Source organism: Eptatretus burgeri, chromosome 2, assembly GCF_056783735.1.
Source record: "Eptatretus burgeri isolate ZD-2024b chromosome 2, Ebu_testis_v1, whole genome shotgun sequence".
NCBI lineage: Eukaryota > Metazoa > Chordata > Myxini > Myxiniformes > Myxinidae > Eptatretus > Eptatretus burgeri.
The window spans coordinates 125,372,038-125,386,376 of record NC_140962.1 but is presented as its reverse complement, the minus strand read 5'-3'; the positions used below and the strand labels follow the sequence as shown (position 1 = coordinate 125,386,376).

The 14,339-nt window shown below is 44.1% G+C and overlaps 1 protein-coding gene across 2 annotated transcripts in view; it reads left to right on the top strand.

Moving 5' to 3' along the window:
- LOC147033003 (hemagglutinin/amebocyte aggregation factor-like) overlaps nucleotides 1–14,339 on the top strand; it is a 104,263-nt gene that overhangs the window by 67,910 nt on the left and 22,014 nt on the right. The gene's annotated exons all lie outside the window — the stretch shown is intronic.

Genomic DNA, 14,339 nt, shown 5'->3' with positions numbered 1-14,339 from the left:
CACCCACCAACCTAACAATTAAGCCAACATCAGGGATATTTATCAACAATGAAACCATGTTGTGGTAAAGTATACCTGTTCATAAAGTCACTTCAGACAAATTCAGGGGTTTTCTTGATTTTTAAAAAATCACAATGAATGTGTCAGTAAAGGCATAATTTTACACCAAAGAACACGATAACTCTATAATGGCGGTGCTAGCAGCACAATGTGTGATTACGAGAAGTCAGTTACTGCATGAGAATAGTGGGGTCTAGAATTGTAATTCATGAATACAGATCTTTAGAGAAGTGGTTTGTTGTCAAAATGTAAAAGAATAGGATCCAAAATGTCCCAACAGTACTTTACAGCTCTTCGGTTACGCGGTACAGTGACAGGTTCCCATTGTGTGCTGTCATTTTGGCTGCTGGTTGCATCATTGGTTAGGGGTGCAGCTTTGCCGCTGATGCAGTGCCCCTATTACCAGTATACTGGTGCTCATTTCTCTTACCTCAGAAGGATGACAAGCTGAGTCAACCCACTGGTGTTAATTCAGTGGAAAAACGGGGCTCGAACTCAAGATGCTAGGTTCCCAAGCTACCACCCTAACCGCAAAACCAACACCAGGCTTAGTGACAGGTCAAGTTTACAACCATAACAGGCAGCCCCATATCATAACGGATCCACCACCAAATAGGGTGAATTGGCTGCATTAGCCTACTACAAAACACGAGATTAACCATCACTAACATGCAAGAGAAAATGGCTTTCAAAAAAACCAATTGATCTTCTTCAGATACAGCATTTCAGTGTTGATGTGCATGGCACCATGCCATTGGACAAATGAAAGCTTTTTGTTTTTTAAGCAGTCGGAAATGCTGCTCAGATCAATTCTGTAATTCATCTCAATAAAACGTTGCTGTTTGGGCATGTTTTATTGCCCATGTAATGCCCTAGTATGCTGCCTCCCCACCCCTCATGCTGCCTCCCCACTCCTCACACTGCATCCCCACTCCTCACGCTGCCTCCCTACCCCTCAGGCTGTCTTCCCTTCCCCTCACACTACCTTCCCTTCCCCACCCATCACACTGCCTCTCCACTCCTTACGCTGCCTCCCCACCCATCATGCTGCCTCCCCCCCCATCATGCTGCCTCCCCACCCATCATGCTGCCTCCCCACTTCTCACACTGCCCCCCCACCCCTCATACTGCCTCGCCACCCATCATGCTGCCTCCTCACTTCTCACACTGCCTCCCCACTCCTCACGCTTCCTCCCCACTCCTCCCGCTGCCTCCCCACTCCTCATGCTCCCCCCCCACTCCTCACGCTTCCTCCCCACTCCTCACGCTGCCTCCCCACTCCTCACGCTGCCTCCCCACTCATCACACTGCCTCCCCACTCCTCACTCTGCCTCCCCACTCCTCACGCTGCCTCCCCACCCCTCACACTGCCTCCCCACCCCTCACGTTGCCTCCCCACCCCTCGCGCTGCTTTCCCTTCCCCTCACACTACCTTCCCTTCACCTCATGCTGCCTTCCAATTCCCTCCCCTCACGCTGCCTTCCAATTCTCTCCCCTCATGCTGCCTTCCAGTTCCCTCCCCTCACGCTGCCTTCCAATTCTCTCCCCTCACGCTGCCTTCCAATTCCCTCCCCTCACGTTGCCTTCCAATTCCCTCCCCTCATGCTGCCTTCCAATTCCCTCCCCTCACGCTGCCTTCCAATTCCCTCCCCTCACGCTGCCTTTCAATTCCCTCCCCTCACACTGCCTTGCCATTCCCTCATGCTGCTTTGCCATTCCCTCCTGCCTTTCCCTCAGAGCGACTACCTCAGAGTTAATTTCTACCAAACCATCTGCAGTTTCAGTCGCAAGCAATTCCAAAGAGACAGCCAATTCTGCAATTCCTTTGGCAGTCTGGCCAACTCTGAAACTGGGGAAAAGGGTCATAAAGAAGAGTTCAGTTGATGTGAAACTCCGTTTACCTCGTTTCAGGTGTTCAAAAGGTGACTGGGTGAGCAGGCGCATATGTGGTATTATGTAAGCAAGATAACATGACCCTGTGCAATTAACTGGGAGCCATGGATAGGCTCAATTTCCACAAACAAACTAGGTGTTATTTAATGCTGCGTGTCGTCCTATTGTGCGATTTTCATTAACAAAGCTCTTGCATTCAGTTACCTACCATTCTTTCCTCCAACAATTTCTGCACTAGACGTAAATTTGATTTTTCTTTTGTTTGATTTAAAACAAAACTAGTGCGGGCCCATAGGGGTGGGCCCGTAGGTGCGTGCCAGTATGTGCAGCTTCGTGCCTGCAGTATCAGGTCCCCCAGCATCAATTGTGACGTCATATCAAACGAAGAAGAAGAATTGTGATGACCCCTCTCTCTCCCCCTCCTCTGTCCCTCCCCTCTCTTGCCCACCCTCTCAACCCCCTCTCTCTCCCCTCCTCTTGCCCCCCTCCTCACATCTCTCTTGCCTTTCTCTCTCCCCCATCCTCTCTCCCTCCCCTCTCTTGCCCCCCTCTCACCCCCTCCCCTCTCTCACCCCTCTCTCCCCCCTCCTCTGTCCCCCTCCTCTCTCCCTCCCCTCTCTTGACCCCCCCTCACCTCCTCTCTCGCCCCCTCTCTCCCCCCTCCTCTCTCGCCCCTCTCTCTGTAAATGTATTCACAAATGTCTACCAAGCACAACAATTAATTCCAACCTTGGGGAAAAAACAGCTTTCAAACCCTTGAGAAACAGCTGTTTCCCTCGGGAAAATTCAAACCTTGGGATTAATTCATAATTTGAATAATAATCAAACCTTGGGAGTAAATAATTAAATAAATTAATAATTAAATAATAAGCAAACCTTGGGATTAATTAATTAATTCAAACCTTGGGAAAGAACAGCTTTCAAACCTTGGGAGACACTTGGGAAACAGCTGAAATGGATGAGGAAGAACGATATCAAACTTTGAAAAGGCACATAACCAGGTCCCCAGTGTCGATTGTGATGTCATACCAAACGAAGAAGAAGAATTGTGACGTCAATCCTTCAAAAAAATTTATTAATTAAATAAATATTAATTGTGACGTCATTCGTGACGTCATAGCACCGTGTCCTGTTATTGGTTCACAGATACATGGCCGTAACTTGGGAACCGCTCGTCCGATCGATATCAAACCTCGAAAACTTTTAAATAATTTGGGAAAAAATTAGCATGATAAGGTGAGAAGGTGGAACGACACCTTCAGCTGCCATATATACACCTTTTAAACACTGAAAATGCAATAAAATGGCCGTAACTTGGGAACCGCTCGTCCGATTGATATCAAACCTCGAAAAGGCACATCGGCGTGTCCCCGGCAATATTCCTGGCAAGTTTCAATGAGATCGGACCGGCGGTCGTCGAGAAACGGCAGTCGCAGACAAACAGACAGACAAACAGACAGACCGACACACACACAGAGATTGCTGGAATTATAGATAGATATGGAGACATTTTACTTAAATTGAAATTAGGCTAGTACCAATTACTGAAATTTATTCATCACAGGCACTTCTTAGCCCCATCAGTGATTACCTGGTCTACCATCCTGCTTCCCATTCCTTATCATGGTTTGTTTTATTCTATTTTCATGCATCCATCTTACCCAATATCCACACCATTCACTCAAATTAAATGATATCGCTAACAATGATATCCCACTGACCTCTGAATGGGGTGTGTGAGTGCAGACCCAACAACTAGTTTTATTTAAAGCCTTAAGGCCCGGTCACACCTTGACGTTTTAGCCAGCGGTGGCAACGTATTAAAATGTATGTAAAACGCTGGCTTACGTTGAACTTTTGATGTTTTTTTTAAAGATTCGGACGTATTCATAGCGACTTGGTCTTATGTATAACGCATTGGTAACGGACACAGAACGTTTCGTTGTGTTATAGATAACTTATACCAACGAATGCTGAACCTGTTGTCGGCCTACACAACCGATGCCCAACGATAGTCTAACTTAGGCATAGCGCGTTGCACGCATCGCCGACGATGTCGTGACGTAGCCTATTAAAAGGCTGACGCACAACGATTCGAATCATAACTGCCGTAGAAATGGAAGTGTCAACATCGCGGTCACACCTTGGCGATCTTGCCAGCGTATGCCGACCTAAGAAAAATGTGTCTAAAACGTTGGGGGCACGTCAAATACGGTATGAGTAAGTTTGGTATACGTGAGTAGAACGCTAAAGTACGCTATCATATGTCGTAGTAAGTAGAGTACGTCAAGAAATTTTAAACATGTTCAAAATTTTACGACGTACTCGGCGTATGACACACGTTCCGCATGCGATGGGGATAGGTTGTACACACGATATGTGGACGCTTACACAGGTCCACAAAGGCTACTTATCAGCTACTCATAAGTCGAAACACGTCGCGGTAATGTCTTTTTTACGCGAAACTTATTTCTAACTTATGTTTGACGTGCTTTGAACCAATTCTTTACGTAGTCCCAACACACATCGACGTATGTAGACGTATTCCAATGACGTCTTCCGGTCGACAAAAAAATAAATGAACGTGTTTCTAGCTTACAACTGCCATATAAAGACGTGTTCCCAGCGGTTTTGGGAATTGGTATATAAAAATGGTGTTCATAAAAGGGGAACTCAACAGTGTTTTCGAGTCCTTTTTGAGTCGATGTCCATGTCAGCAGTAACAGTATCAGTATCAGTATCAGTATTAGTATTAGTATTAGTATCAGTATCAGTATTAGTATTGGTATTAGTATTCGTATTAGTAGTAGTTTGTTCATGTTGGCAGTAGTAGGTGAGGGTGAGGGGGAGGGTGTGGGTTATGATGGATCGTCCTTGCGTCCACGTGTCCACGGGTAGGTTCATAGGCTGCCACTCATCGATTTAAATGGCTGCATCTCCACTATTGAAAGTAGACGCTTGCGCTCAACAATTGGATTTTTTTTACACTCAACGACTTTTAAACGGTTCCACTCAGCTAGTTTCATTGTTTACAATGAACGATTTAAATTGCTGTCACTCGCCTTTGTTTTTTGACGCTGGGGTTTGGAAATTTGAAGCGTTTCTTCTGAACGTGTTAAAACGCTCAAACTCGACTATTTTAAATAGACGCTGCCGATGGACAATTGGAATCATAGCCAAGCTAGACATCGAAGTGTGAACATCCTCGTCATGCCGAAGAAAAGTTTGAAGAATGCTGCAAATAAGTGTCCTGGCCGTGGCCGTGTACGCTGACGCAAGGACGATCCATTATACCGACGTCTTTCAGCCTATGAGTAACTTAAAAGTAACGTCTGTCGACGTGTGGCAACAATCGCGTAACGTGCCAACAACACGTTAATCATAGGTTAGAAATAAGTTTCGGGTACGCTAAACATTACCTCGGCATGTCTCAACTTATGATTAACTTACAAGTAGCATGTGTTGACGTCTGTCAACGATCGCAGACCGTGCATACAACTTGTGGCCAGCATAGCGGAACGTGCGAGTCATACGCCGGCATATGTCGTGAAATTTCAAGCATGAAAAAATTTGAGGACAACCAAAAAGTACAACGTTTAAAGCCAACGTACAACGACGTATGGCAGTGTTTTTCAGCGTGCTCTCAATGTTATCAAAACTTACCCATAACGTATTCAACGTGTGCCAGCGTTTTAGAAAAAAAATTCAAAAATCGGCATACGTTGGCTAAAACGTCAAGGTGTGACCGGGCCTAGCATGGTATAGAGAAAAAGCCAGATAAGTATAAGTCCCATTTAGTCCATCAGGGTGTGAGTGTACTCTTATACTCTTTTGCAAATCCATTCTAAGTGTAGCCTTATGTAGTTCTACTTCACTAATTAAGCCTCTTTTGTTTCTATGTGTGATGTGACAAGCTATGTAAGGTGTGCGATATATAAGTATATATAAAATGAATCTATAAGTCTCCCCTATTATGAGTAGTACTTATCAGCCCTATCAGTCATGGGGATATCCCCATCTTTACCATACAAGTCAAAACAAATGGTGCACATAAGCATGTAACAAGGAAGGCTATCATAGCAGTCCCAAGATGGTGATCATTCAAGTGTTCTTCTCGGGATCTTTCGTGCTGTGAGCTCATTTGCAGTGGGAGGCGTGTATCCATGTTGCTCAGCCCTGGCTTTTCACAGCAGTGTGGGTCGTCAGCAGGATTAGAAAAGGCCCACACCACTTCGGCTGTAGAGAGTTCTTTCTTTTATGAGTCTTTACATAGACCAAATCCCCAGGTTTGAAGCCATGGCAATCAGCAGTGACTGGCTCAGGTAAGGCTTCTTTCATCTGCACATAGAAGCCTCTCACGGCACGATTCAAGGCAATACAAAAGGTGAGCAATGTCTCATCCATTTGATGCACATCCATCTCTTTTACAGATAATGGAGCTGAGTGAGGCAACCTCATTGGTCTTCCCATTATAATCTCATGTGGGGTAAACCTGTTTTTCGATTAGAGGTCAATCTCATTGTCATTAAAGCTGTTGGCAGGGCATCAGGCCATTTTAGCCCAGCCTGTTTACAAATTTTTGCTAGTTTGTTCTTTAAAAACCCATTCTGTCTCTTTCCTGCCCCTGCTGATCTTTTGGTGATCAGGGAAATATAGGTGCTGCTTGATTTGCAAGGCCCTACACAACTCCTTCACCACTTCGGCTGAAAAACAAGTTCCTTGATAGACAAAATCTTTCATCAAAAGTTTGACAACAGTAGTCGCATCTGCTTTTCTACAGGGGTATGCCTCTACCCCTGTAGAAAAGGGGTAGATCTATTGGAAAATAGATCTAACAAAACCAAAATATACTCAAACCCACAACACTTTGGCATTTGGGCAAAATCTACTTGGATATGCACGAAAGTGGCAAGGGGGGTGGCATGCCCCCCTTGGGCCATCTGAGGCCCCTTCCCAGGAATACGTTCTTGGAAAACTTGGCATGTCCTACCATATTGTTCTGCAATTTGAGTGAAGCCCAGGGCATACTATTGATTCCCAATTGATGTACACATTTCCCCTTTGCTAGTATGGACAGCACCGTGCGCTAGGCAAGCTAGCCAAGGTAATAGAGCCTTTGGAGCCACCACCTGGTTTTTTGGGTGACCTCCATAGCAGAGAGAGAGAGAGAGAGAGAGAGAGAGAGAGAGAGAGAGAGAGAGAGAGAGAGAGAGTGTGTGAGAGAGAGAGAGAGAGAGAGAGAGAGAGAGAGAGAGAGAGAGAGAGAGAGATTGGGACCATACACTGTGCAGAGCGTTGGTGCTGCTTAAGCAGTCTCCTTGGCTATTGTGCACAATCCTGGACGGGTCGCCACTCCGACACAGTATACCAGCAAGCTGGCACTCATTTTGCTGACCTCGGAAGGATGACAGGCCAAGTTAACCCCACCTGGTATTAATTCAACCGCTGAGTGGGATTCGAACTCGGGACCCCAGGATACAAAGCCCACTACCCTAACCATTATGCCAACACCAGGCATAGAAGCCTCTCTCGGCATGATTCAAGGCAATACAAAAGGTGAGCAATGTCTCATCCATTTGATGCACATCAATCTCCATAGCTTGGACTCGTCATCAAATTAGCATCCAGACATTATCCACAATTTTTTCTCTGCTGTACTAACAGCAACGTGTAAAGTAGTAACATCATCAAGAGATGGCGTAGTTGCGGCTGGTGTTAAAGCACATTGTGATACCAATAGGGCATCTTGGGAAATGGCCGTGGCTTTAGCAGCTTTATCTGCTCTTGCATTTCCCCGAGAAACATCATCAGACCTATCAGTGTGGGCGTCACACTTGATAACTGCAATTTGGAAAGTCAAAATAACTGCCTGCAACAGGTTAGCAATCCACTAAGCATTCTTCGCCGGAGCACCATTGGATGTTATAAATCCTCACCCATGCTACAAAGCACCAAATTTGTGTACAACACCAAAGGTAGAACCCGAATTGGAGTAAATTGTCACAATTCGGCCTTCTGCTAAGCAGCATGCATGAATTAAAGCAAACACCTCTTATTGCTGTGCGGAACAGTTCGGAGCCAATTTCCGACTCACAATTACTTTGTGTTCAGAACAAACTGCATAACTTGTTAATGGAGATCCATCTGGTGCCCAAGAAGATGAACCATCAACTTACAAAATCAATTCGGAATTTTGGATTGGCGTGTCTCTCAAATCAGGGAGGGGCAGACACGTGTGCATGATCACCTCCTCACAATCGTGAGGTTCTCCATCTTACTCTGTGGGTAACAACGAAACAGGATCAAGGGAGGACAAGACTTAATCGTGATGTTCGATGGAGTTGTCAGTGAGAGTTCAGACGTCATCACTCGTGACACTGACAAGTGCTACGTTTTAGTCTTTAGTAACACTGCAGTAATGGCATGCGGCACCATGAGGGTTAAAGCGTGTCCCACGACAAGAGATTCTGTTGCCTGTACCGCATGTGAAGCAGCACTCGCTGCTTTCAAACATGGTGTGAATCCTTGAGCCACCTGATCCAATTTAGTGCTATAATATGTGATGGGCCACATTTTGTCCCCATGCTTCTGAGCCAACACAGATTGTGCAAAGCCTCGTACTTCGTGCAAATGCAAATAAAAGGGTTTCTTGTAATCAGGCAGGCCCGATTGCTTGGAATGCTTGATAGGACTGTAACAGGATTTGGAACTAAGGGGTATGCAGGTGTGACGCAGTCATTTACAGCACTCAAGTCCTGTACACTTCCCTCTCCTCATGCTATCTTTCCCCCCAACCCCCATGACCACCATACCACTCTATAGAGCTCAAGGAGAGGAAAGGCTGTCAAAGAATGTTAAAATTGGACAAATTAAACTTTTTTTTTTTAAAGAAGACGGAAATGCTGCTCAGATCAATTCCACAATTCGTCTCAAGAAAAGGTAGCCATTGCTGTTTGGGCACATCTTATTACCTCAGTAATGCCCTGGTGTGCTGCCTACCTTCCCCTTACACAGCCTTCCCCTCCCCTCACACTCGCCTCCACTCACGCTGCCTCCCATTCCCTCACGACTTCACACTGTCTCCCCTTGCCCTCACACTGCCTTCCCCTCCCCTCATGCTGTCATCCACCCAAACTCCTTCACCTCCATACAACTCTCCAGAAGGTCAAGGAGAGGAACAGGTGTCAAAGAATGTGTGAATTGGACAAATGAAAGCTTCTTCTTTTTTTTAGCAGTCAGAACTGCTGCTCAGATCAATTCTGTAATTCGTCTCAGGTTGAGAGATTCTAGAGCTTATCGTATGTGTAAAAGTAAATTAAGGCACGAACACTGGCACGGATTTTTTGATGATTGAAGGAAAATGCCATTCCTTCTCTTCCCCTTCCCTCAAGATTTCCTCCTCCCAAAGCCCCTCCATCCCCAAGGGGCATCTCTGGGCGGTGTCCAGGCATTGTTTAGTATGACCAATTTGAAAATGCTATTTTAAGTACCCAATTTTGTTCAATCATGTACTAATGCTGGCACGTGTTTAATAATGGGAGCACCCCCCTCCCACCCTCCTTGATTCCACTTCCCTCCCCACTCCCCTTGTCTCAATGTTCTCCATCAGCGAAGCGATGGGTTATATTTGCTTGTATATATACTGTATACAAAATGCCACAAATCCATACAAAATGCCTGGTCCAAAAACAATGAAAAATGGGTGGTATCCTATTTAGTGAATATTGTTTTGAAAATAGTTATCCCCTAAATTATGCCTTAACAAATGCATTCCTCATCCCAATCAGCAGCTATTTAAACACTATTTCATATACAGTGCTCAGGTACATTTCCTTGAAAGTAACAAAACACATTGGAAACAGAGGCATCTAGGATAATGAAAAAGACAAGTCTTTGGAGCTCTATTGAACTGAAAGGTCTATCGAAGAATAAATTAAGGTTAAAGAGACAAAATAATAAATTACGGTATTGTTCAATGGGAAGAAAAGAAGAAAAACCTGCAGAATAGGGTTTCAATCATTTTGGTCAACAACATGAGCGAGAGATAATTTGATGAATAACAGTTGAGGTCACACTATGAGACATTGTTGATCCTAAACCTTCACATGTCAAGAAGGCAAAAAAATGTTTTTAATGACCAGGACTCGGCCATTATACAAAAGGTGGGGCAGGGCTCTCTTCCACCTACTCCATCTTTTTGTTGATGCATTCAGCAACACCATCCCAGTTTTTCTGGCCATATTATGGGGATCCCAGAAAAACCCCAAGATGTTTAATACCTTCATCGACCCATTTTAACTTTGCAGGAAGGTGTACTGGTGGAACTTGCAAAATTCCAGGTGAATTGCTTCTCACACAGGGAACCCATAAAGCTTTCCTTTCTTCCCAGTTATACTTCAAAGACGAATCGAAACAAAACAAATCTAAGCACTTAACAAGAGCAACAATGTCATAATTATCTTTAACAACAACTGAGACATCATCATAATATGCCGATAGGATAAATGGAGGGTATGACCACTCCAGAGACGTTCTTCTTCAGTAACTCCAAAAATGGTTCCATAACAAGGGTGAATAATAAGCCAGAGACCAGGCAGCCTTGCCTCTGTACCTGTATGGGGGAAACAAGCTCATTGTGTCCCTTAACTAAATTTAATATGCTAGTGCAGGCCCGTAGGTGCAGGCCCGTAGGTGCGGCCCGTAGGTCCCCTCTCTCCCCCCCCTCTCGCTCCCCTCTCTCGCACCTCCTCTCTCCCCCTCTCTTGAATTGTGACGCCCCCCTCTCTCTCCCTCCTCTCTCCCCCCCCCTATCAAACACACAGACATTAATATTAAGACACACAGACATTAATATCAAACCTTGAAAAGGCACATCCACGGGTCCCCAGCAATATTCCTGGCAAGTTTCAATCAGATCGGACTGTCAATCGTGCAAAGAAAAAACTAAAAAAACTAAATAAACATTAATTGTGACGTCATTCGTGATGTAAAGCACCGTGTCTTGTCATTGGTCGACAGATAAATGGCCGTAACCTGGGAACCGCTCGTCCGATTGATATCAAACCTTGAAAAGGCACATCCGCGGGGCCCCGGCAATATTCCTGGCAAGTTTCAATCCGATCGGACCGACGGTCATCGAGAAACTGCGGTCGCATACAGACACACACACACACACACACAGATTGCTGGAAATATAGATAGATTGTAAGATAATAAAGCAATTTAAGTCCTGACATTAACCCCAAATCCATAAGCTTCAACACATGATACAGAAAACCATGATCTATGCCATGAAAAGCCTTTTCTAAATCAATAAGAATTAAACAAAAGCCATTTTGCAATAACCCTGATCAGGATGAACCAGTTCACCAATTATTTTTTAAAGTCGATTAGCCAAGACTTTGAAAAAATATATATAATTAGTGCAGAGCAAAGAAACAGGTCTCCAACTCTTCATTTGTCACAAGTCACCAGCCTTTGGAAGAAGGATACATTACCGCTCTTCTCAAGCTTAGAGGCAGTTGCCTCCATGCCACAAAGATGATTCCAAGACATGTATCAGTTTTGGGCCTAACGCCCCAAAAATCTTTGTAAAATTCAGCCAGCAGGCCATCGATTCCGGGGGCACTTCCCGAGTCCATTCCAGTCAAGGCTTAGGTTAACTTCTCCAGCGTAATTGGTGAGTCCAAGTCTCGACGCTGGGGCTCAGTTAGAGAGAAGTGAGGGGATAATTGGTTCACGAGTCAGTAAGTGACCACTATATTCGTTATGGGTGTGTCTGTCTGTCTGTCTGTCTGTCTGTCCCGAGCATAGCTCCATGGGTTTTGATCCGATCCTGATAAAATTTGGGTGGGAGGTTTATATCATGATCTAGTTGTGTTTTCTTGAGAATGGGCGTGGTGCGCCCATTATGGGCAGAGCCACGTCCAAAAAACATGTGTGTTTAGGGGGTAGCCGGTTTCAAGTTACATCTTCTCCGAGGGGGTTTGTCGAATCTGGCAGGAGTTTCGGTATTTGGTTAGCCCAATGGCACCTGCATAGCTCCACAGAGCTCGATTTTTCATTTTCGTCCCAAGGTCAAGGTCACAAGGTCACGAACTTAGAAAATGTCAAAAAATCAATAAATTGGGCATCGAGCTCCTCGGGTTTTCAACTGTTTCGAATGAAAGTTGGTATGCAAGTCGTTCTCTTCGAGTACTACAACTTTCATCATTTACGTTTTTCCCGATTCCCGCCATAAAAAAGGCGAACTACGTTTAGGATTTCACAATTCATGGTCGATTTGTAGTGCTCTTCGATTACTGCAACTTTCATCATTTACTTTTTTCCCGATTCCCACCAGTTTGCCCGTGGCGTCCCCTCGAAGGTCAAAAAAATAAAAAAGGCAAACCGTGTACATTACTCGTGAACCATCGTCATCTCCAGACTTGTTTTTTTTTTATAATTTCATCATAAACAGTTTGTTTTGTAAATAAATTGAAGAATAAATCCTTAACACACAACCTTATGTCTCTGGAATGAACTAAAACAACTCCGCTGGGGTCATAAACAGAAAATGTAATATTTGGTGACTTACTGGAGGAATCTAAACTAAAGAAAGATCTACTCAGGGTCTCTAATACCTTCAAGTTTTTAACCCTTAATCTGAGTAACAAACCAGCTGCTTTCTCTTGGATTAACTCTCTTAAATGTCTTCTTTTCTAGTAATAATTGATAACTTCCTTCATTATTACTTCTATCTAGTTTGCCTTCGAGCTGTACAATGTCAGCTTCTAAACAAGCCATTGTTACATTCTTAACATTTGTAATGTTTGCCCTGAACTGCTGACAAAACATCAGAATCTGAGTTTTTGTATTTTTCCACTATAAATTCACTGAAGAAAAAGAGGGTTTTCTTAGGATTTGATTAGCCCAGAAGACTTGGAAAGATTCTTTAAATAGACCGTTTTCTCAAGGACTGGTATTAAATTTCCAATATGCACTTATACATATTGACTGAGGGGAACCCCCCCCTCCCCCATGGTTACTAAGTGATGGTCTGAGAATATCGATGGAAAAATATCTGGAGAGATCACAGTGTTCATAAAGCATGAGTTTATATACCATCGGTCGAGTCTGGCAAAGGAAAACCTCCCTTTGGTAAGATGGCTCCACGTAAACCGAGATTCATTGGGGTAAAGTACCCTCCATGCATCTAACAAACCAACCCGAGAAAAGAAAAGCGATAAATCACTGCAAGATTCGGGATGAGGTTCTGGTGTATTCCTATCCATTCCGAGTTCAAAGGTACAGTTAAAATCACCCCCAATGCAAACACAGCGACTTAAATCAACCACCTGTAAGTTCTCCAATCTGCACTCTCACTTGGTTATTGATCACAGAAACAAAGAAACATCTCCATTCTGCACTCTCACTCAGCATACACATTGAATAAAGTGAAATGGAAATTGTTAATGACTAGTTCAAGAGAGATAAACCAGTCTTTGACAATCTCCCGGAGGAGACGTGACTCAGGTGTTAGCCCAGGTCTCAGTATGAAAGCAACATCCACCGAAAGAGAGGACAAATTGCTAAAAAAAAAGCACTGTCCCCCAAAAAGACGACACCAATGAGACTTGACATTCTGAGTGATGTGTTTCCTGTAATAAAAATAGGTCGATGTTCTTCCGTCTCAATAAACTTTTCACTTGAGCTTGGTGGTTGTGACTTGCACCTCCAGCATTAATATTTAAGGTACCAAGAGTGATTTTTTTCATTCAAAGGGTTCGGTTGGGTATTGTGAAATCTCAGGACTGGCTTTCTTAATGAATTTCCTGAGACGGTGCAACTGTGACTTTGTTAAGGAGAACTCATCGGCCTTTCTCGTAATTTATTTGGCAGCTTGAATAAGTGAAACTAGATCAGGAAATTTATCTTTGATGACCACATTTCACTGTCTATAAGTTTCATTTTAAAAAGCAAGAACGAGTTGAGGAGCTATCATTGGCTGATTGAATAGAAACTGGGACAACTCAGGCACCTCAACATCCTCATAAGATTCTGACAAATCAGACAAGGTACCTCCCGGGTCAAGGATTTCAGCCTCTGAAGTCACTAATGGAATGTTCAGAATCGCTGGAGATTCGCTGGAAAGCTCTACTCTTACGCCATCATTTTCATGGTGTTTCTTATGCTCAACATGAGTTGAAACCTTGGTTTCACACTCTTGCGGAGCCTTAACTACAGATTTAACTGGAGATCTGGGAGTACAATTTTGACTTTGCTTCAGTAAAGGGCACTGAAGTGGGACATGTCAAACGCTGTCTGCTCATTCACAGTAGTTAGTGATGGTAACCATTCTGTAATTTATATTTGAAGTGCCTGCAATTCAGAAACAACTTTCGTGT